We start from the raw sequence: 23198 nt of genomic DNA, 5'->3' as shown, positions 1-23198 counted from the left end.
AACCTTCCCAGGGATGAGTATACTCTAAATATGAAGTTTGGTTGAGATCTATCCAGCCGTTTCTGCGTGACGGTGGAAAAACCATCCTGGTTTTCCTATAAACCCGCCGAGTATTCAAGGATTTTAAAATGATATGCATATCGAAACCTTCCCCGGGATGAGTATACTCTAAATATGAAGTTTGGATGAGATCTATCCAGCCGTTTCGACGTGATGGTGGAACAAACAGACAGACAAACAGACACGAAACGTAAAAACCACAGATTTGGTCTCGAGTTGACCTAAAACGGATAAATATCTGAAAAATTGGCAAAACAAAAGAAATTACAGGCAGCGGACCCCCTACAATTTTATTTATATAGATACTTACCTAAAATTCGTAGTTCTTATCCCTAGGATGTTTTCAACATTGAGTTGCTTGCCTGAGGGCTAGAACTGTGGACATTTGTACGATGCAGGCCTAGGCAATAAACATGTCTAGCCTGTCTAAGTGGATCAGGCAGCAGAGCACTAATCTTCTGGTTCCAGGTGGGTGTGTTGAGTCCTCGTTAAAGTCGGCAGTATTTGAAAATGTTCAAATATGCCAGTCTTGTGTCGACAGATTTACCAGCACATATTGAAAACTCCTACTAGACAAAATTGTGGACATCGGTGTCTCCAAAAACCCTTAACAGATGGGAGATATAACTAATTACTATATTATAATCTCGTATAGTTCTACAATACTTGGGAAACGTTAAGCAACATTTAGAAGACCTTTCGGTAATATTGTAAATGGTAAACCGAGAACTCCAGTTTGTATCGATAATTTTCCAGGCAACTGAGTTGGGAGAGAGATAATCTAGTGCAAATGTGCAGCTCGCGTTCACTTCTACTGTGGCAATTTAGCAAATGACTGTAATAACCTATACAGAGAACAAAACATTAAGCACTGAAATATTGTTTTATTTTTGTATTTAAACTCTTTGGGCCATATTCCCCAAATATGTCTGTTGCCGGCTTCATCAGAAAAATACAGTAATGTTAATACATTATATTATTGAAAATACGATATTACAGCAAATCAAGTACACGTCTTATAAAAATTCATCAGAATGGATTTACTGTATATATGCAAGTGCACGTATGTGTGATAATTTGAAAACAATGCACGTAATACGCCAGGCTCTGGGATTCAATGCGACGGCGGGTATTTTGAACATTTAATATAAGAAGGAGTTTCATTCGATCACCACTCATCTGCATTAAGGGCAGTCGCCCAGGTGGCAGATTTCCTATCTGTTGTTTACTTAGTCCTTTCTTAAATAACTGCAAAGAATTTGGTAATATATTGAACATCTCCCTTGGTAAGTTATTCCAATCCCTAACTTCCCTTCCTATAAACGAATATTTGACCCAATTTGTCCTCTTAAATTCCAACTTTATCTTCATATTGTGATCTTTCCTACTTTTAAAGACACCACTCAAACTTATTCGTCTACTAACGTCATTCCACGCCATTTCTCCGCTGACAGTTCGGAACATACCACTTAGTCGAGCAGCTCGTCTCCTTTCCCCTAAATCTTCCCAGCCCAAACTTTGTAACATTTTCGTAACACTATTCTCTTGTTGGAAATCACCAGGAAGATATCGAGCTGCTTTTCTTTGGATTGTTTCCAGTTCTCGGATCAAGTAATCCGGGTGTGGATGCCATACATTGGAATCATGCTCTTGTTGGGGTCTTAGCAGAGATTTATATACCCTCTCCTTTACGTCCTTACTTCAAACCCCAAATACCATCAGAACCAAGTGCAGAGATCTGTACTCTTTATTTACAAATCCCTTTATGTGATTACCCCAATAAAGATCTTTCCTTATATTAACACCTAGATACTTACTGTGATCCCATAAATAACTCATTTAGTGCAAGTCACCACCTGACTTTTAACCCCGTTTATCACCGTTAGATGGCGGGTTCTTATGCTCTGAACACGGCAGAATATGCATGCATCTAAGCACTAAAGAACAGCAATATATGCAATCATACGCTATTGCATACAGTGCAAATACTTGTTTCTTGTTTTACCTCTGTGTATAAAGTTGGTTCTCCAAAGATTCATTGCTAAAGTAATACTTGCATCTGCTTTTGGCATGATTTCTAGTGTTTACTGTTCTTCATACAACGAAAATAGGAAAGTATAGATCAGGGCGTTTCAAACGCCCAAAATATCACTGGTACAAATCGAGGCGCAGAGGTTCTGTGCACCGTGCGTCTGTCCGACTCGGCTAAGCTCGGCTCAACTCGACCTGGATGGTGGAGCGCTGCTGAGCGAATGAGGAAGGGGGAAACAGGCGGAGCGAGAGGGACAGGCGTACGGAAAGAGTCTGTCTGTATGTTAGGTCATCAGCCCAGAGGCTGGTTGGATTCTCAAATAGCACCACCAAAGGCTATGTAGTTATAGGGCAACCACAAAAACCAATGACAGAGCCCAAATGAGGGGTACTAGGCAAGAGGGGGAGTGAGATAGTTTGCCATTGCTTTCCTGACTGAGCCAGAAGGTGTTACTACAGCACGACTGATCATTTGAGCAACACCTTTCATAAGACTGAGACAGAATGCCATTACTCAGCACCACACATACCCCAGCAGCTTCCATATTGTCACAGCCATGGATGTTGACTAGGACTTCGGTGGAAGCTACACTTTGCTCTGGCCTGTGCCAAGAGATGGATACAAAAATTCTGCATCCATCAAGAAATGGCAAGAAGCAAGGGAAAGGGAGAGACATAGCTATTGCTCAAAATCGAGGAGTGGAGATCTGTACTTTGGTCAACGTAGCGAAGTCGTCTTTTGCATCTTGCACCGCGCAATGCACTGGTGCATTCACATTGTGAGGCCATGGTAAAGGTTATACATCCAACATAGCAGCGGCTCCGATGAGCTCGCAGTGGCCTAAACAGGATTGCCAACATCGGCGCATTATCCACAGATAGCCTACTGAATAACACGGAAGAAGAATGGCTATGGAAAGGTTAGGTCCTGCTGGTGGCAAGATCATAGGAATAGATAAAATGGCTGTTCCTATTTTAATTCTTCTATGTAAGAATATGTTTTCGGGGCGGACAGGTTGGTCCCTGCGAAGTATCGAGGAAGGATCTCTCCTTTCTTGTACTTCAGGTATCGTAAAACAGTATTTTTGTATGATTCCAACATATGAACGGAATACCAAAACACTACCGAAACAGTATTGACTCTCAATAACAATGCCTTGTAAACGCTTCCGGAAGCGAAAGGATTTTTTTTACATCTTCATTTATTTGCATTGTTCTACCGATTTGACTAACAATATACACATGCTAATTTTATCTATATAGGCCCTAAGTAAAATCGTAACGACCGTGTGTCTGTACGTTGACTATTTTGGCGAATTTTCGTTCAGTTATACCTTTCAAGTGTAATAATGACCATCCGCATATTATTTTTAGCTTTGGTGTCTGTTTTGACTGAGTTATTATAACTTAAAAACTTCTGGATGTATTTCTATCTGTCCTTGGGAAGGATTTAGGGCCAATGTTATTTCTAAATGCGTGATTGGACTGGGGTTTTATAGAAAGTAGAGACAGTGACTTTATCCTCCCACAAAATATGCATAAGTAAACTTAATTGAAATCTACCAGCCTTTCAGATAATCAATTTCTAAAAGCTGTTTTCTCATGTGCACCTTTTTGATAGGAGGATAACAAGGGAAATATCATTAACGGTCATTTTTACAGGCTGTTATGTCATTTCAAGTAAATGGTTTAACTGAAGAGTCATTACTCTTTTCGATAGAACAGATAATAGGAGACGTTATCGTCACGAGTCTCAGCCACAGCGCTACTCCCGGTTTCAAATGAACAACAATATTTAACCCAGAAGTAGGGAGAAATTCGCACAACTTCGGACCAGGAACTGTACCGTCAAATTTTGTGATCATCCTCGTTTTGTCTCCATTTCATTCATCTTTATCGCACTTCACGTTACAGCCACGTGCTCTCGCAGAATAATACCAGTTTAGCATGCCGTATTAAACGTTTGAATACAGGCGTGTAACTTCGCATAAATTCATTAAGGAATCGTGAAATCGGGTACCAATTTCCGTGCGAAGAACGGGTACAAATGCTAGTACAAAATAATAATGACAACTTCAATTTTGCATCTGTATGCTTTATAAAACTTTACCATTCGATTTCAAATGCTATGAATCGCGTTTGCTTCTTATGCAGCCAACAAAACATGCTAATCTCTAACCATTGTCTGCTGTCCATCTCCCAACATTGTTGAGGACTTTTGCAGTTACACACAACACTGTAACAGTATAACATTATTCGCATCTGTGACTTCAGTTCTTTACATTCAGGTGACTGACTGCGAATAGAATCTAAGAGATTTCTTCAACGTGCTCTCTTCCTCGTCTCGTTCAAGTTACAGTACGGAAAACGGTTGCTGTAGAGTTCCCTCGGCTTTAAATAAACTGTTCCTCTTGTTGAGAAGTGTTACTCTCAAAATACTGGAGGGGAAGGTACATTTCGAAGTTATTTGTGCCATTTCACCGGGAGCATCTCCTGAAGCAGCGCGGAATGGGGAAGACAAATCGAGAACCACAATCTCTGCACTTAGAGTTTCCTTTCAGGTACGAGGAGACACTAACATCACAATCATCACACCCGCTTCCCATTCTTCAACAGCCCTGTCCATAATGCGGTTATCACATAGCATCTCCTTCCGCCTCTTTACGACGATATTGTCAACACGTGGTCCGCATTGCTCGAGCAGGACTTGATATACTGATCTGGTTGATAAAAAAAATTCCGAGGGTAGCTAATAATATTTATTTTTGTAATGTCACCTTGTCCGCACTCGATTTTCTTGGTTGAAATTTTATGGCTGTATGCCCTACCTAACGTCATGCGCCAGTCCAAGTGAAAATCACACAGGGTAAAATAGATGAGACATTTGTGTTGCTCAGTAATAGTACTAATAACAATAAAATAGTAAGAATCTGAAATGAAAAACTGAAAGAAGACGAGCTATCAGGGATAAGAGTGGGCAGGAAGAGTAGTGTGTTGAAATAAACTGTCTAGCGTTCGCAGATGATTTCGCCGTACTTCCAGAAAACCTGACAAATCCAGCAATACAAGTCAATATCTTGTGAGAGCAGGTTTAAGAATTTCTATTGAAAAAACAAATTTATGAAAAAATATAAAAGATACCCCAGAATTTCTAGCTAGTGGCTTTACATCGCACCGACATAGATAGGTATTATGGCGACGATGGGATAGGAAAGGACTAGGAGTTGGAAGGAAATTGCCGTGGCTTTAATTAAAGTACAGCCCCAGCATTTGCCTGGTGTGAAAATGGGAAACCACGGAAGACCATCTTCAGGGCTCCCAACAATGGGATTCGAACCCACTATCTCCCGGATGCAAGCTCACAGCCACGCACCACTATCCGCACGGCCAACTCGCCCGGTCCAGAATTTCTAATAACAGAAATTGATCTTATAAGGAAGGTAAACACATTCCAATATGTGGGAGATACAATTCAAGAAAGATGTTTGGAAAATTCCACTGTAGAAGGAAGGATACACAAGATAGAAAGAGCATACTGTATAACTAGGAATATCTACAACAAAACGAATTCATTAAAAAACCTCAAAATACAACACTACATCACAGTAGCCAAACGGGAGTGGCAATACGCGAGTGAATATCTATTACTGAACTACAAGCTGAATAAATTAGACGTATTGGAAAGAAATATTTTACGGAAAATTCCCAGTTCGCTAAGGACTACAGAACTATCGAAATCAAGAAATAATAATTAAATATGCCGTGAAAATAGAAAACATAACGAACTATACGGAAGATGCGAGTGATAATTTTTGGATATTTATACACAATGGATGACAACCGGTTGACCAAACAGATCTTCAAATATCTTTCGAACAAGAAGCCAACAACAACCTCGATTCATGAACTCAAGAAAGAGTGTAAAGAAACAATATAAGGGAAGAAGAAGCAAGAGAGAGAGAGAGAGATTTAGAAAGAAATGGTAGGATTCTAAGAGCGGAAGGGAAAGAAAACAGGCTCAAAATGGTCCAAGGAGAGGAAATGGTGAAGCAGTCAGAAGATCAAGCTGTACTGGAGGAAGGAGGAACAACAAGTGATGAAGCATTAAAATTGGCATGTCTTCCCTAGGAGACTTTAACGGTGAAAGAAGGAAACATAAAAGCAGGTATTTTCAAAACGGTTTAAAAATTTTACCGGTTGAAAGTTATTTCTACTTATAACGATGATCAGACTCTGCCCAAGACAGCCACTGCCTCCACGTACTTACACTGGACTTCTTTGTTTATCTTGAAAGTTTGTCAACTCTAGGGAATTTTTAATTTCTTGTCTCTTTGGATCTAAGAGAAAAACGACGAGATTGATTCCCCAACTACTACTACTACTACTACTACTACTACTACTACTACTACTACTACTACTACTACTACTCATTCGCTGTATACGGCACAGGAGATCTGACTGGTTCATTTCTCCAGGATAAAGAGCAACAACGAAATTTTGACCTCGCTTCACTGACATTACTGGAGATGAAGATAGAAAACTTAGCTGGTTACTATTTCCTGGACCGGTCGAGTTGGCCGTGCGGTTAGGGGCGTGCAGCTGTGAGCTCGCATCCGGGAGATAGTGTGTTCGAACCTCAATGTCGGCAACTCTGAAGACTGTTTTCCAAAGTTTCCCATTTTCACACCAAAGAAAGGCTGGGGCTGTACCTTAATTAAGGCCACGGCCGCTTCCTTCCCACTCCTAGCCCTTTTCTGTCCCATCGTCGCCATAAGACCTATATGTATCGGTGCGACGTAAAGCAAATTGCAAAAAAAAAATTACTATTTCCTTGCCCGATGACCTAGATGTTATGCTCTTTTTAACAATAAGCACAACAATCTTGCAGCTTTCCTTCATGGACATTTAGATGTTCAACATTTACGTTTCCAGAAATTTGTTTGTAAGGCAGATTACAAGGGAGACAGTTACAGTTACAGTATATGCCGATTAACTTGAGAATCAGGTTGGGAGAACGTTCACTATCAGCTGGTGCGATGGCTGTTTCGATCTGGAGGAAATTGCGATGCGGAGAAGGCCCACTGTGGGGCTCCCCTCTCTTGGGATGTTCTCGGAAACACTTTTCGTCACCACAATGGATGGCGTCAGAGGAAGGTAATGGAGCCTTTACTGTGGAAGGAGATAGTCGCAGGCCTCTCTCTCACAAGTGGCATCTTGTATCGGTCCCTAACTGTGAGCAATTTGGTGAGATGTTTCTCACCAGATTTCCACACCTTTTTCTTATTAAACCTTCAATATCTTGTATTTCTGTATTACAAATTGTGTTGTGTGATAGCAGAATGGACCTGGCACTGCAGGGAGATACTGTTAAAAAGATAATTAAGTATTGGTCAAGACTGAAGTTGGGATCAGGTGGCGAAGTGCTGCTGATAGCCTACTGACATTCAAATAAAACACGAGAAACAAGGATACTACGTAGATGGGTTAAGGAACATTTTCGAAACGGCAGGAACGGGATACTACTGGGAAAGGGATTGCTTAGAGCAGCAAGAACATGTTTAAAAAATAGTCCTAAGAGTTAAGGATATTGAAAAGCAACCAACTGAGTCACAGTGTAAAAGTAAGAGGTCGCTAGCAGAATTTTGTAATGTAGTTGGGAGAGTGAGGACAATTGTAGATGATATAACAGAGAAGCAAGTGAGGGAAATAATATGGTGGTTAACGGGAGTACACAAAAATAAAGCATACAGACAGAATATGGAAGATAACACGTGTTTATTATGTTCCCAAGAAATGGGATGGGCTCATCTTATATAGATTAGAGACGAGGGAAATAAAAGAACAAAATATGGATGAGGAGGAAAATAGATATGGAACTCAGCTGTATAATTTTGTTAAGTTATTGAACAGAGAGTGGATGCGCCCGGAAGGAATTGCTAAATTATTGAACATTCAACATTGAAAGTACAAATTTTCCGTTACAATGAAACTCTACTGTCTAGCATTGACTTCCTGATAATTGTTTTCATTAGAAAACCTTCATCTGTTGTTGGGAAGTTAAAATTCTTGAAACCCTACTGTCTAGTTGACTTCCAAATAAAAAAATATAGATGCCAATTTCACGCTATAAGGAACGCACGAAAATGCCTGAAATTGAATTTTCCTGCAAACCAGACCCTGACTGATAGATTTCTAGACCCTAAAAACCTCTAGCTTGTTGTTTAGGTCGAAATCATTGAAGCCGTTTTCGAGAAAGCTAATGTATACAAGAATTACTCGTTTGATAGTATATGACACCGTGGTTAACCGGTTCGAGTCCCGTAGGTGGAAAAATAATACATTCAGAATGTTTGCCGGCAGAGTAGGAGAGGTGGTAGTGTACAGTTTCTAACAACCAGATTGCGTCCCAAAAGCCTGGATTCAATTCCAAACCTTTGCGCAGTATTCACATGGAGTGTAGGGTTGGGCACTATGTTCAGGTTTCGCCACACTGTGCCGGTGCACAGTTATGTTCCGTTGTTCCGGAACACCGAGTGTGAGTTGTTTCGAAACATTCTCAAGCGAGACCGGGACAGTGACCCGCAGTCTCATCATAAGCGCCACTATGCACTGCCCTTCGCCTACTAGTTGACTGCGTGCCACCACGTGCTGGAGCATACTACTTTGTTCTGCGAGTCCCGTTGCACCGGCAACTGGTCTTCGGTTCAAAGCGAATCACTTAGCGTGTTCTGTTTTGCTTCCTACTGTTCTGTAAGAGCGTTTTCATTGAAGCCTAGTAACAAATTGTACACCGTACAAAAGACGGTAAACTTTGCAGAATGTCACACCGGAGTTATGTTTTTGATATTTGTAAACACATATACTGATGGAGTAATTGCGACAGGTGTATTTCAGAATGAATGAAAGCACTTAAACATGATTGTCTTGGGTGCATATTGCAGAGTTCCGACTGATTTTTCACGCGCCGTGAAGCTTTATTCTGGCCCTAATTGCTCACAATATAGGCCGATACATTTCAATTCGTGAAGATATTTTAAACACTTGTACTATCGCTGTAACCGTGATGTGTGTACCTTATATTGACTGAAATATCTTAACCGAAAAACAGCCTTTAAACGCGATGATTATTGGGCATGAATTTCAGTGTTCCGACTGTTCCGCACAGCCTTACGCCAGCCGTGACTACACACAGCACATCCGGTACAGGCACTTTCCTGCCGATACGGACATGCCGTGTTGCCTCACGAAGTGATCTGTTCCGCGCAATTATAGTGTACCGAAACACTCCACCTCAAGCTCCTTTCGGAACAGCTGACTGCTCCGGTCTGCCCAACCGTAAATTGGAGTGAAGGTGTGATGGTGATGAGTCCCAGGGACGGAGACGTTAAGCCTTGAGCAGATCCCTTGGTGTTATTTGACCGGAGTAGGCTACGTGCAGACACAGGGTTTCACCCTCTCCCTACCACAACATCCCACATTAAGACCCTCAGGTCACCCATGGGTGTCAGATAAAAAGACCTGCACCAAGCGAGCCGAACATGTCCTCGGGGAGTCCTAGCACTACAAGCCTCAAGATACATAAAGCACAACTGCCAAGATTAATTTTAGAATGTTTTTTTTATTTTATAAGGTAACCATAGCCATCTCATCTTAAGCTATTCCACTTCCGGAGTTGCACTCAGCATACACCAAAAATGGGTACCAGGGGGAAGAGGTAGTCAGGCGTAGAGCGAACCACTGTACCCCACCAACCGCCGAGGTTACGGATAGTGGAAGCTCCTCACCTCTAAGGGCCTTCATGGCTTCTTAATGTTGAATACGTATTTTAGCAGACAAAGTAAGGGTCCCCATACTACAAAATACGTACAATTAAGCAATTTTCTCATTTGTGCTCAATGATTAAGGGATAAATGGCCCAAAAATAGTTACAAATTGTGGGTCTTGGATAGCTCTATCAAACTAAAAAAACCCAACTAATTTAGAAAATCACTTCCGGCCTAAGTGCAGTTCCGAAGAAACAGCCTAAAATCGCTTGTTTCTTTAGTCGTTGGCTGAATGGTCAGCGTACTGGCCTTCGGTTCAGAGGGTCTCGGGTTCGATTCCCGGCCGGGTCGGGGATTGTAACCTTAATTGGTTAATTCCAATGGCCCGGGGGCTGGGTATATGTGCTGTCCCCAACAACCCTGCAACTCACACACCACACATAACACTATCCTCCACCACAATAACACGCAGTTACCTACAAATGGCAGATGCCGCCCACCCTCATCGGAGGGTCTGCCTTACAAGGGCTGCACTTGGCTAGAAATAGCCACACGATATTTTAAAAAAATGTATTAGTCGTTTTCTTTTTAATTAAATTCCAAGCCAAATTAACTTATTTAGATAAATCTTTCCGTAACGTGTTCCTTGGTTCGATACCTTCACGCATTTTCTTATTTTTTTAAAAATGTCCACACCGAATGTAGTTATATGAAACTCTGCATTGACTAACATTAGCGCTCATAGTGGCAGAAAAAGGCAAACTGTTAACCTAATCGACCTGACAACGATGATTAAGAAAAGGGTTGTAATTTTTAGGAATAAAGAATGAATATATTTTCATATTTTATTATATTTCACTTACTTAAAATTCATAGCTCATATGACTAAGAGTAACTTGCTGAAGGGCTAGGACTGTGGATTTTGCTTTGCTTGTATCTTAAGCACGGTGTCTGAATTTATGAATAAGGAAAATAGAAACAAAACAAAGGTATGGCCTCAGCTACCGTGTGTAAGCATTTTTACTTTGACGCCATGTGGCTGCTTTCTCGTCAATTTCGAGGCTCTGTTATACTTGAGGCCTACTAGATGCCCCTTGGGCGTCTGTGAGTGAATTTTTAATGACTTTTCTCGGGTAAACACCAAATGCCAACATTACGACATGGAGTGTTGAATGGACAATTTTCCGCCCTGCAAAAATCCGACTACACCTGCCGGGTTTGAACCCACTCTCTTAGGATCCGGAGACCGACACTCTACCACTGATCTACAGAGGTGGCTCTTCAGCCTCGACTTTTCCAAGAATGAAAACATCCATGTTTGACCTTTGAAGAAGGACAATAGAACGAAAGGAGAGGGAAATACCACCGAGGTCAGATATTTTAAAGGAAGAAAATGCCACAGAATGAAAGGGAGTGTCATCAGGTTTGAAAGAAAAATACCGGGAAAATAAATTGAATTACAATCCAGGTACTGCTTCGAGAAAAAAGAAAATTCCAGAAAAGGAAAGAGAGATACCATACAGTTCCGACCTTTCTAATAAAGGATATATCCGAAAAGCAGAGAGAAGTAATATCCGGGTCCAAAGAAAATTCCAGAAGTACAAAGTGGAATACAGTCCATGTGAAAATTACTCCAAAGACCTCTAAAACCTTCGCAGTTAGAAAAGAACAAGGGTTGATCGAAGAGGGTCAGAAATGAATTATGAAAGTTATAAGTTTCATGCAATTAAATGGAAGCAATGGTAGACTTAGCTAGATGCCCCATGGATGCCATTTCACGCTTCAAGGTTGGTAACACCTCTCTGACATACAGCATATTTGGCTGGTGAACAGCTGTTTGACTTGTCAGGTTTGAATGTAGTTCATCATCACCAACACGTCTTCGATAAAAGTGAACATTTTCGATAAATTTAGACCGAATATGCTTAGCGAAGGACAGTTAATTACGAGGGCTGATCAACAAAGACTGAGACTGATTTTTTCCTGTAGCTTTCGTGATAATTTCCTATCTGTAACGTGAAAAAGAGCGAGTTTTAATGTATAATGTCCGTAGGCGGCAGCACTCTCGTATCGGTAGGTTGGTAGTAATGCTCTATTTTGTAGAAGCTATGCGCATTTCACATACCAGACAATGTAGGTGACGTGAGAGGTGCAGTACAGCGCAATCAAATTCTGTTTACGTTTCAACCATACAGCCACTGAAACTTACTGAAAGCTGAAGCATCATTATGGTCCTGAAGGAAAACAAGCCAGTACAGTTAGGAAATCGCAAAAAAAGGCAAACGTTGTTCCATCTGCAGGGAAAGTGATGGTGACCATATTTTTTAATATAACGGTATTCACACTACTGTTACTACACGTCAGTATTGGCTACACTGATGAAGCATATTGCAAAGAAACTACCAGAGCTTTCTCGGACTGGGTGGTGACTTCATCATGACAATGCACGGCCTCGTGTCGCAAATCAAGTCATGCCGTTTCTAGCTCCATTCAATATTACCTGTGTACCACATCCACGTTATAGCCCTGATGTTGCACCCTGTGATTTGTTTATTCCCATCACTAAAGGCAAAGCTTAGGGGCATTCGATTTGAGAACTCTGAAACAGTGCACAAGAAAAGTGAGGCGATTCTCAAGGACCTGACAAACAATGGTCTGCAGCATGTGTTCAAGGACTGGCGGAGACGCTATAAAAAGTGCACTGAAGTAGGAGGGGACTACTTTGAAAAATATAATGTAAACATTGAAACGGAGTAATAAATACCTGTTAAAAAAATCAGTCTCAGGTTTTGTTGATCAGCCTTCGTACAAAACAAATGAGGGATATGAAAAAGAAGCAAGTGGTTTTCATCTCTACACACATTTCCCTTCTGTACATAGGCTATCCTTTATAGCATCATCTCTCTGAAGTTTCACAAAATCATGCTCCTATATTCTAATCCCACGTCCCCCCCCCCCTGGTCGGGCTTGAGTGGAACACTTTATAAGCAGTTCGGCTCAAGTTCGTCAACCCTATCGCTCTCAGTGCCGAAGTTACGAACAGCAGAAGCATTTACCTTCAAACACTTCAGAGACCTTCATAACCTTGTACAGATATGATTTAGCTTTGCTTTGGTAACTCTGTAATGGTAGACTGTGTTAGAAGTTTAATACAAGCACGGTTCGAAACTGGGCATTCCTGAGACGGCCACGCAATTAATATTAGTGACGTGCTAAAGAAATGAGAACAGAAAACGTTAAAGAAACAAAATCGAGATAAATTCATCAATCTTATGACAGTGTGAAACGAAGTAGAGTATCTATACTTTAATGAATATGAAATGCTTTGAGTGATGTGAGAAGCAGTGACGTATACTGAGGGCTACCAAGGTCATCGGTGAAGCTCTAACCTCAAATGAGAACGATAGAAATGTAAAGCACATCTGGCACATTGTTCTATTTACAAAACTTGAACGCAAAATTAGATAAAACGTCGCTCGTATTTCTGAGTGCAAGGCATAGAAGAAAGAGATTGCAGTCTAGGCATCGCGTCCCTCTCCCCTCGCATCACGTAGCACGGCTTGCTGCCGAGTGCCCGATAGGTGCGAGGACCGGGGGATAGGTGTGCTTGGCTTCGCTCCGTCAGATCGCCACTTCCGACGAAGGAGGGATACCTAGTTCTCTGGAAGTTTCTGAATTAACAATTATCATATATACTTCCTCGCCTCATACTTTTGACTTAATTGCACAGATACCAAGAGTGCTGGTATTTCACTCCCTTTTGCTTCTACATCCTTGTAGAAAGACACTGCACGACCACTGTTACAGGAGTATTATAGGTTACTCTTTATAGGTAGATCTGCAAAAATGAAATGCAATCTTCAGGTTTAGTGTTCTCTTTGCTCGGTTAGAATCGAACCTGTGATCATGGGTCGGACACCAACACTGATCTTCCTAGGAAGCTATTAAACCAGTGAATAGCGGGTACGACTGCTGGTAATGCTGAAGAATTCAAAATTTTTATTTAATAATAATAATAATAATAATAATAATAATAATAATGATAATGATAAAAATAATAGTAATGCCTGGCATCTGTATAGGCTTGGTGGTGGCATGAGGATAAAATGAATGGCGGAAACATGATAAATACCCAGTCCCTAAGCCAGAGGAATTACGAGTACGAGGAGGTAGATACTGAGGATTGAACCGGGCCCATCGGACCAAAGGCGAACATTCTCTCCATTTCGCCACAACAACGGACTTTAATTTGGTAAATGTCAGGCTACCATCTCCACTGACAGGTGTTGATTATTGCCCAGGGCAGTAGCTTGTGGAACAGCACTGACAACGCAGCAGGCTGCTCTGTTGGCTATTGGCTACAGCTCAGAACGCTTAAGGATTGACATTCAGAAAACTAACTATCGAAAAGGAGTAACCTAAGTCTAGTGGTAGCCCACGTCTTGATCCCAGAATACGTCACTGGTGAAAGACACTATTTCCAAACACTATTTTGTCTGAAGTGAAATATCGCGCATTGCATAGGATTTCATACGATAGTACGTTTCTTTGACTTCAAGGACACATGTGGAATCATGGGCTTCTTTCTTGTAGCACTATAAAAGGTATGAAACCAAACAATTTTTTGCACTGCACGTAGCCACTAGAACTCCTCTTAAGTTGATCAGCATTTTCCTTATAATTTAAAAGGGGATCTTGTTCTGAGAGGTGTAAGGAAGTGTCTATAGGAGAGGACGCATCCGTTCAATGGAACTTCAGTTTTAATATCTCTCGCTCATACTGAGGAGACCGGGTAGAGATACTTTAGTTTGTTTAAAATCTTTCATTCATTAATCTCGATTTCAATGGCATTTCTAATAATCGAGGGAGCTGGTTTCCACCTGTAGGGAATATTGGAGAAATATCGTGCTTTCATTTCTTTCTATTTTTACTTTTCCCTAAGAATCCAATTTAAAATCAGCAATCTAAATGGAGAAGAACCAATTACTGAATTTGTATGCGGGATATTAAATTCTTTAAGACTGTTTATTTTGAACTGAGGGTTGAGGACATTTACAGAGTGAGTTGACGGAATGACGGTTCTTAAGCTTATGTTTGTAAAATGTGAATATTCCAACATATTCATGTTTAGACTATAATAAGGTAAATATGTCTCGTCAGCCAAAGAAGTTCAGTTTTTCATTAACGTAAGTGAGGAGTGCTTGTTCAAAAGGCGTTATTTCCATAATAAGAGGGTTTTGAAAAAGAAGCATTTCAGAGAGGAGTGAGGCAAGGTTGCAGTTTGTTCACCCTCCTTTTCAATGTTTATATAGAACATGTGGTGATAAAAATCAAAGTGGAATTTGGGAAAGGAAACAGAATCCAAGGAGTGGAAATCAAAACCCTCACATTGGCTGATGATATTGTTATTTTATCTGAGACTGCAGAAGATCTTGAGAAATTGCTGAATAGTATGGACAGAGTCTTTGGTAAGGAGTAAAAGATGAAAATAAATAAGTCCAAAACAAAAGTAATGGAATGTAGTCGAACGAAGTCAGGTGGTACAGGACATATTAGGTTAGGAAATGAAGTCATAAAGGAGGTAGATGAATATTGTTACTTGGGTAGTAAAATAACGAACGATGGCAGGTGTAAGGAAGACATAAAATGCAGACTAACACAAGCAAAGAAGGCCTTTCTTAAGAAATTTGCTCACTTAGAATATTGTTATAGGAATTAGAAATATGTTTTTGAAGAATTTCGTCTGGAGTTGTATGCAAGTGAAAAATGGACGATAACTAGCTCAGAAAGAGGATAGATGCTTTTGAAATGTACTGTTACAGAAGAATGCTGAAGGTGAGAAGGATATATCGAATTATGAATGGAGAGATACGGAATCGAATTGGTGAGAGGAGATCGATTTGTTTAAATTTGACCAGAAGAAGAGATAGCATGATAGTACACACCTTAAGACACCCACGACTTGTTCACTTTTGTTGAGGAAGTGTAGGCGGTAAGAACGGTAGCGGTAGACCAAGGTATGAATATGACAAGCAGATTCGATCAGATGCAGGACGCAGCAGAAATGAAAAGGTTAGCACAGCATAGGGTGGTATGGAAGGCTGCGTCAAACAAGTCTATGGACTGATGACTAAAACAACAACAACAAGAATGTTTTCGAAAAACTCATTAAATGTAGAATAAAAGACACATGGAACGTACTATAATGGCGTATGGTACACATTTTAATGAATTATATCATTTTTGGTTCCAGATAGCTCATGGCATTACATAGTATTCAACTACTGCAATGCATATGCAAGAAATACTCATTTTTATTTTGAACTGGAAATAGCACCATTGTTCAGTTGAATTGCCACATCTCTTGAAGACGCTGTTGGCTGTAGTACACCGATGAGACGTTCCCATCAACCCGGGGCTCTGAAAATGGTACCGGTGCTCAAACTGCACTCCTCTGCCAGATTTACTTAATTCTTGTCGTTCCTCGTGGAACATAGGGCATCAACAAAGCATATATCAGATGATTGCATAAGTTTTTGCCGGTTCCTGTGGTAAAGATAACACGTAATTTTGAAGGGAAATTCATTTTTCGTTTATTCAACATATCAGCCATAGGCTTCTACACACTTTGCCCGTCTACCAGGTAAGTTATGAATACCATGTCAAAAATATGATGCCAGGAGGTGATAGTCAGTTGGCACCAGGTCCGGGTAGCACGGGGGGTGCGGAAGGATGTCCCATCCAAGCGATTTCAAGATGTCTTTCACAGCAAAGCCATTAAAGGACGGCGCATTGTCGTGTAACAAAACTACTTTGTCATTTCTTCTGGCCCATTCCGGTCGTCTTTCGATCAATGCGTGATTTAAATGAATCATTTCTTGGCGATAGCATTGTGCATTAACGGTTTCGCCGGTCACTTGCTCCTCTTCGCACTTCTGTGCTCTACCCGAGCGCGCACTATTCACATTGAAATCACCGCGTTTAAATTGTCGAAAACATGTCTCACATGTTCTAAGCGATGGATATGTTCCTACCAACATACGATGACTTTCCACAGCCTTTTCAATTTGATTAAATAATAAAAACAATGCGTGCCGCAAATGTTATTTTTCAGGCCCTATCGTCAACATGATCACTGAATGATACAAAACAGACGCTAGTATTTGGCGGACTCTACTTGTGTGTGTTAGTAGGTTAATGTCAGAATAACAAGATGACGCATGTGTCAAATTCATACGCTGCGTACTGTTCGCTGGCGCCATCTCTTAGTGAAACCGGAAAAGACTTATGCATACACCTGGTACACCTGGTCCTGTTGATAGCCAGCCTCATTACCCCACTCCAGGTCTCGCCTTCTTCCATCCCTTCCGTGTGAAATGATATTCGCCACTTTCGCTTGGGTACTTCAATTTTTGTTACCTGTTTTCAAGCCAAAAGTCGTCATCTTTGGATCAGTTCCGTTTCTCTTTGTTGATGTTTCTATAATAGCTTAATTTAAGGTTGTGGGAGTTATTGGCCCACAGCATCCGAGCCTGGTGGTGGAGCTGCCATCTGAAGCCTCCAGGCATGCCGTTTACTGTTGGGGTTGTCTCTCTTAGCTTTTGAAGTCCCCTCTTCACCACAAGGCAGTGGTCTCCCTCTTCATTCAAGCCCCTCCGCCAACTTTGCTGTACCAAAGGTCTCCTTCTCTGCCTCAGTTGCCGTTAAGGACTTCACCAGTGCCCCGTTAGCCGTTACTTTTCAGGGTTCCTGTAAGACCTTTACAGCTACCGTAGCGGTCCTGGGGCACACAAGGTCCCAACTCCACTTCGCCCTTACAGGCTATCCCCTGATTCATACCGTTGCCCGTTCCCCACGACGCGGACGAGGGGTTGGACTTATTGGGGACTCTACCAGATTTGGTTTTGAATTATTCGTTGTGAGTGGCTTAGGGATAATTACTGGAGGAGGAACATTTTTCGAGGTCGTGGTTTAACGATAAAGGTTTTTGATACTTAGGAATTTATTTTTGGTGCGGTTATTTATCAGGGAGTGTAAGGATTCATAGTGTAATTGTTTTAACTTGGAATTCAAAGTACAATTTTATCTAATACATGTCAGATAGTGGATTTATATGACAGACATAATTACATAGTAGTTGAGACGGCTATGCAGTGGTCACCAGCTCCAATGCTTTGACTGTTTGAGAGATCGGTAGCTGGTGTATGAGGGAATTTATGTTTTGGGTATAGACTGGGAGCTAGGATAGGTCTGCGTCTGAGGCTAGGGAGCACTGATTCAGACCCGTGTAAGCTCAGGGCTAAACCCTGTGGTTGCGGCTGTGGTGATGTAAGCACATAGGTGGTGGGTTGTGACCTTGAAATTTTTTAGTCAATATTACAAACAATTTCAGTGATTTAAAGGCTTCATTGAAAGCCAAAAATATATCGATTGCTGTTATGTGGACAGAATTCATGCTTTCAAGACAGAAGTTTCATGTTAGGAAAACTGACATAATTGGCTTTCAAAACACAACCTCAGCCACTCCTTGTTTGCTGTCTCTGGGACCTGATGGTGCAGAACCTTAACTAATCATTTGTGTTGATCAAATGGAACGCTAATATTCCCCCCCCCACTAAATAATTGCCTAAAATTGCAAATTCTTCTGCATGGAAATTATTCATTATGTAACATCGTGAAATTTGTTGGTGTAATATACTGATCAAAGGAAACAATTATATGGTGTGAAAATAGAAACCTACGGAAAATCATCTTCTTGGATGACGCTGGTGAGATACAAACTGATTTAATTACGTTTCTTAGCCTTTAATTAAATATTTGAGGTCGATACTACATGTAAATTCAGCTCAGTTTTACGCCTGGTTGCCCTTCCTTGACGCCAACCGTATGGAGAGGAATTTATTCACAATTGCCTGTTTCTGTGCTGGTTGGAAGTGTGATGTGCAGACCTCCATACAGTTGTATGTTTGAAGATGAACGCAAACTTTCATTCTTCGAGCGAGAGGAATTCATCAGAGGCAGCTAAAATCCCCGACCCAACCGGGAATCGAATCCAGGGCGCTCTGAGCTCAAGATCACTATGCTGATCATTCAACTAAGGAATCGGACTAAATTCAAAATCCCCCCCCCCCCACCGAATGCAACTGTGAATCTGCAGTTGTTGTACAGCCTAACCAACATCGAAACGTAATAAGTAGTTCACAAGATCACCGCTAAAGGCTTATTGGAGCAATAAGTTTGTAGAACGATCACTTGAGTTGTGAGGAAACAACACTAGAGCGCAGTTATACACCTAGCGCTAATGTGGGTCGTTCGCGCAATGTTCTGGTGATAAATGGAAACATCTACTAACAAAAACACGCGTGATCAAAATCAAATGGTTACTCCGAGCATCGAATCATCGAATAAACTGAAAGAATCAAACGATGTCTCGCGAGATACCGACCTAATAACCCTGTCTACAGCTGTACAACAAGGCGAGGGAGAGGGAGAAGATGACCCAAACATGGTCGAGGCGGCAGAAGCACAAAACAAGGAGCTTGTGTTTGTAACATTAGTCAATGAGATTAAAGAATGCGACAAAGTAAAATGGATAGAAAGATTGCAGCAGATGATTGATGCACGGTTTAGAAGGATGCCCCGTGGATGGTGGCCGAAAATAACCAGAGAGTTTCAACAACGCTTTGACCAAGGAGCTCGTCAAATTGATGTCAGGAATTTATACAATCGATTCAGACATAAGAGTCAGAATATTAATGCATGTGAAACGGATAACCTCAAAGAAAATAATGCAATACAAATGCCATCTATGGTGAAGAACACAGACTTGTTCCTCAAAGTGAAACGAACGTTATTGACAAATATTGATGAATATTGTAAGAAGAAAGAAGCAAAAACAAGAACTAGGAAAATATTTAGCCAGGAAATAAACCAATAAATACTCGAAATGATGAATGTAATCATAAAATCGGAACGAGTAGAACAGCAAATAACCACGATCGCCGAAATGAATGATGTGTTGTATGCATGTCAACAGACATATGAGATGATGACAGCTAAAGAAAAGAAGGTATCTGGCTGGAAAAGCTCTATCGAAGCCAAGATCAACAAATTGAATAGAAAATTGGAAATAATTGATGCCCACCGCCCAAATGAAAGAGCAAGTAAAGAGTTGATTAGAATGGGTAGGGAAAATCGCATTCAAACAATAGTAGTGATATTCAGAAGATGCGTGATACTATTCTTGAGAAAATAGCTATTTACAAGAAGAAGATAGTGATAGCTGAAAATCGTATAGCATCTAGGAACACAAACCGAAAGTTTGAGTTTAATAGGAAGACCTTCTATCGTGACCTTGAAGGCGATACATTTACAGTAAGTGAAGATATTAATCTTGAAGAAACCAAACGCTTTTGGACTACAATTTGGAAATATGATGAAAGACACGATTATGAGCAACTGATCCAAGAACTAAGTCCAGCGGAAGTGGATGTAGACATGGATAGAGAAAAGATAAGAGAGATCATATCCAGGTGTATAAAGTACCTAGCGAACTGGAAAGCAACAGGACCTGATTTTGTGTATAATTACTTTATTAAAAGGATGTATGCATTACATGAGAGGTTAGAACAACTAATCTAAGAAATAATCCAAAACCCAGACTTGATCGATGAAGAATTTTATGCTGGGATAACATATTTGATTCCAAAATTCCCGAATGCAAACATACCGCAGCTCCTGAGGCCAATTACATGCCTTTCGAATTTATTCAAATTCGCGGTAATAGTCAATGATTTCTGTGACGTGAACAATATTAATCAAGTGGGAACACGCAACCGATGTCAAGGCGCTAAGGAACAAGCACTTATAAGCAAAACCATAAACGAAAAGTACAATAATAAATTGTGTACTGCCTGGGTGGACATTCAGAAAGCATATGATTCGTTGTGACATGCATATCTAATGGAATGCCTACGGAAGATACATATGCCAGAAAACATCATTAAATTTGTCAATAGAACACTTGACAAACAGAGAACAACATTAATATGTGGAAAGAAAGTGGTCGGTGACGTGAAAATAAATAGAGGAATATTACAAGGAGATGCTCTATCACCCAAGTTGTTCGTAATTGCTATGGAATCATTGAGCAGAATCTTAAATAAGAACTGCGAGAAGATCCAAGCAGATGAACATGGAAGAACTGAGTGCAACCACCTCATTTTCATCGATGACATCAAATTGTTCGCCAAAGATGCTCAGACATTGAACGAGCTGAGCCAGTGGACGAATCAATGTCTTAACAACATGGGTTTTACAATCAATCAGCAAAAGTCAGCGAACAAAATATCAATTCGAACCATATCTTTGGAGAGAAGATAAATGACGTTGAAGGATACACATACCTAGGGATATTAGAAGACTCGAGGAATGTAATTAAACCCGAGAATAAAGTTATCATAGCCAACATGATCGAATCACGGGTAACAAATATATGCCAAACAAAGTTGAACGCGAGAAACCTGTTTGGAGCAATAAATGAGTATGCGTTGTCAACTATTAACTATTATATTGGCCTGATTCCGTACGAGCACGAAGAATTTAACAACATTGATCTGAAGGTGAGAGGAATCTTGAGAGATCATAATATCGTCCGAACAGCAGGTAATATGGAACGACTGTACATGAGTTAGGAAGAGGACTACAAAATATTTCTGAGAAGGCCGAAGTGATTTTACTAGAACTATGTAAGTATTTGGCAACAAACACAAGAACGAAGTTTATCGCAGAAAGTGAAAGAAGAAATGCAACCCATCTTGGATTGATTGAAGAACATTTGAAACGGAAGTACCTAATTGAGGAAGGAAACGCTGTCACGGTAAAAGTAGTTAAGCAGAAACAAAAACAGATGCGAATGGATCGAATCATGGCTAAGTCAATGCATTCCACATTGTTCCGTGAACAACAGGAGAAATTTGTAGGCGTAAAACAGTCATCGTTATGGCTAATGAGGGGGAATATATCTCCACAGGAAGAAGGAATGTTCTGTAAGATACAAGACAGAAACATCTTCTTTAGTCATGGGAGTATATTCCAGAGGTGCCCACACTGCAACCAGGGCAATAAGACACTAGATCACCTGGCAACACAATGTGGACGAATGCTTAATTTGGATTACAAGAAACGCCACAATGACGTTGTCAGATGCTTGCATTTCATGTTCACAAAAATCTATGGGCTGAATAATTCTAAGAAAATAAATAACTATAAAGTGGAAAATGTCATATCCAATCAGCGAATTAGAATAAAGTCAGACGTCATCATACAGACTGAGCTTCGCATTGAACACAACAAACCGGATCTGATGATACATGACCTTGTAAAGAATGAAATCCTATTAATTGAAGTTGGAATCACAAACAAAAATATCCTAAAACAGACTGAAACCACTAAAGGAAGAAAGTACGAGATGCTAGCCAACGAACTCTCACTTATGTACAATGGGGCCAAGGTGACGATGGTCCCTGTGGTAATAACGTGGGACGGGCTAGTTACCAACTTGTTCAAGAAGTACATGGACAAATTGGAAGTGAGCAAACAGCTACAGGCCTACCTACAGACCATTGTACTAAAAAGAACATGTGGGAGTGTGCTAATCGACTTCAGACGAGGCAACTTGGATAACGAGTTGTGGACGGAGGACTTGCAAACAATGATGGACCAGATGGAGGCGGTCCTGGTACCGTAAATGGTGTGCAAGAAGTGTGTATACAAATGCGTAGAATCATTGGATGTAACATGGACTTGAAAACTAATTGAATAAATTATTTATTATTATTATTATTATTATTATTATTATTATTATTATTATTATTATTATTATTATTGAATCAAGATAGGACACAAAAAGGCTGGATTTAAATTTGAATGTCTTGCATTTGCAGACGACTTTGTGTTCTTCACTAAAAATCTAGAGACTGCCACTACACAGATAGCGATTTTGCAAGAAACCGCCGAAAAGGCAGGAATGTAAATATCCTTTAAGAAAACTAAGTACATGAACAAAGATCACAAAGAACAAACATGGACAATGAAGACCAAGTATGGTGACATACATTAGAGTCCACAAATTCAAATATCTAGTGGAGATTCTAACTCCTAACAACAACGAAAAGCCAGCTATCGAAGAAAGAGCAAAGAAGATGGAGACTGCATTCACACTATGCCGGGAAACTTATAGGTCCAAATCCCTCTCCTATCAAGCCAGAGTCAGACACTACAATACCGTGGTGAAACCTGACTGCCTCTACGCAGCAGAGACAATTGCGAGAAAGGGGATTACCG

This window comes from Anabrus simplex, chromosome 6 (genome assembly GCF_040414725.1).
Source record: "Anabrus simplex isolate iqAnaSimp1 chromosome 6, ASM4041472v1, whole genome shotgun sequence".
Lineage (NCBI taxonomy): Eukaryota > Metazoa > Arthropoda > Insecta > Orthoptera > Tettigoniidae > Anabrus > Anabrus simplex.
The sequence above is the reverse complement of the archived record's forward strand: the minus strand, read 5'-3'. Positions refer to the sequence as shown.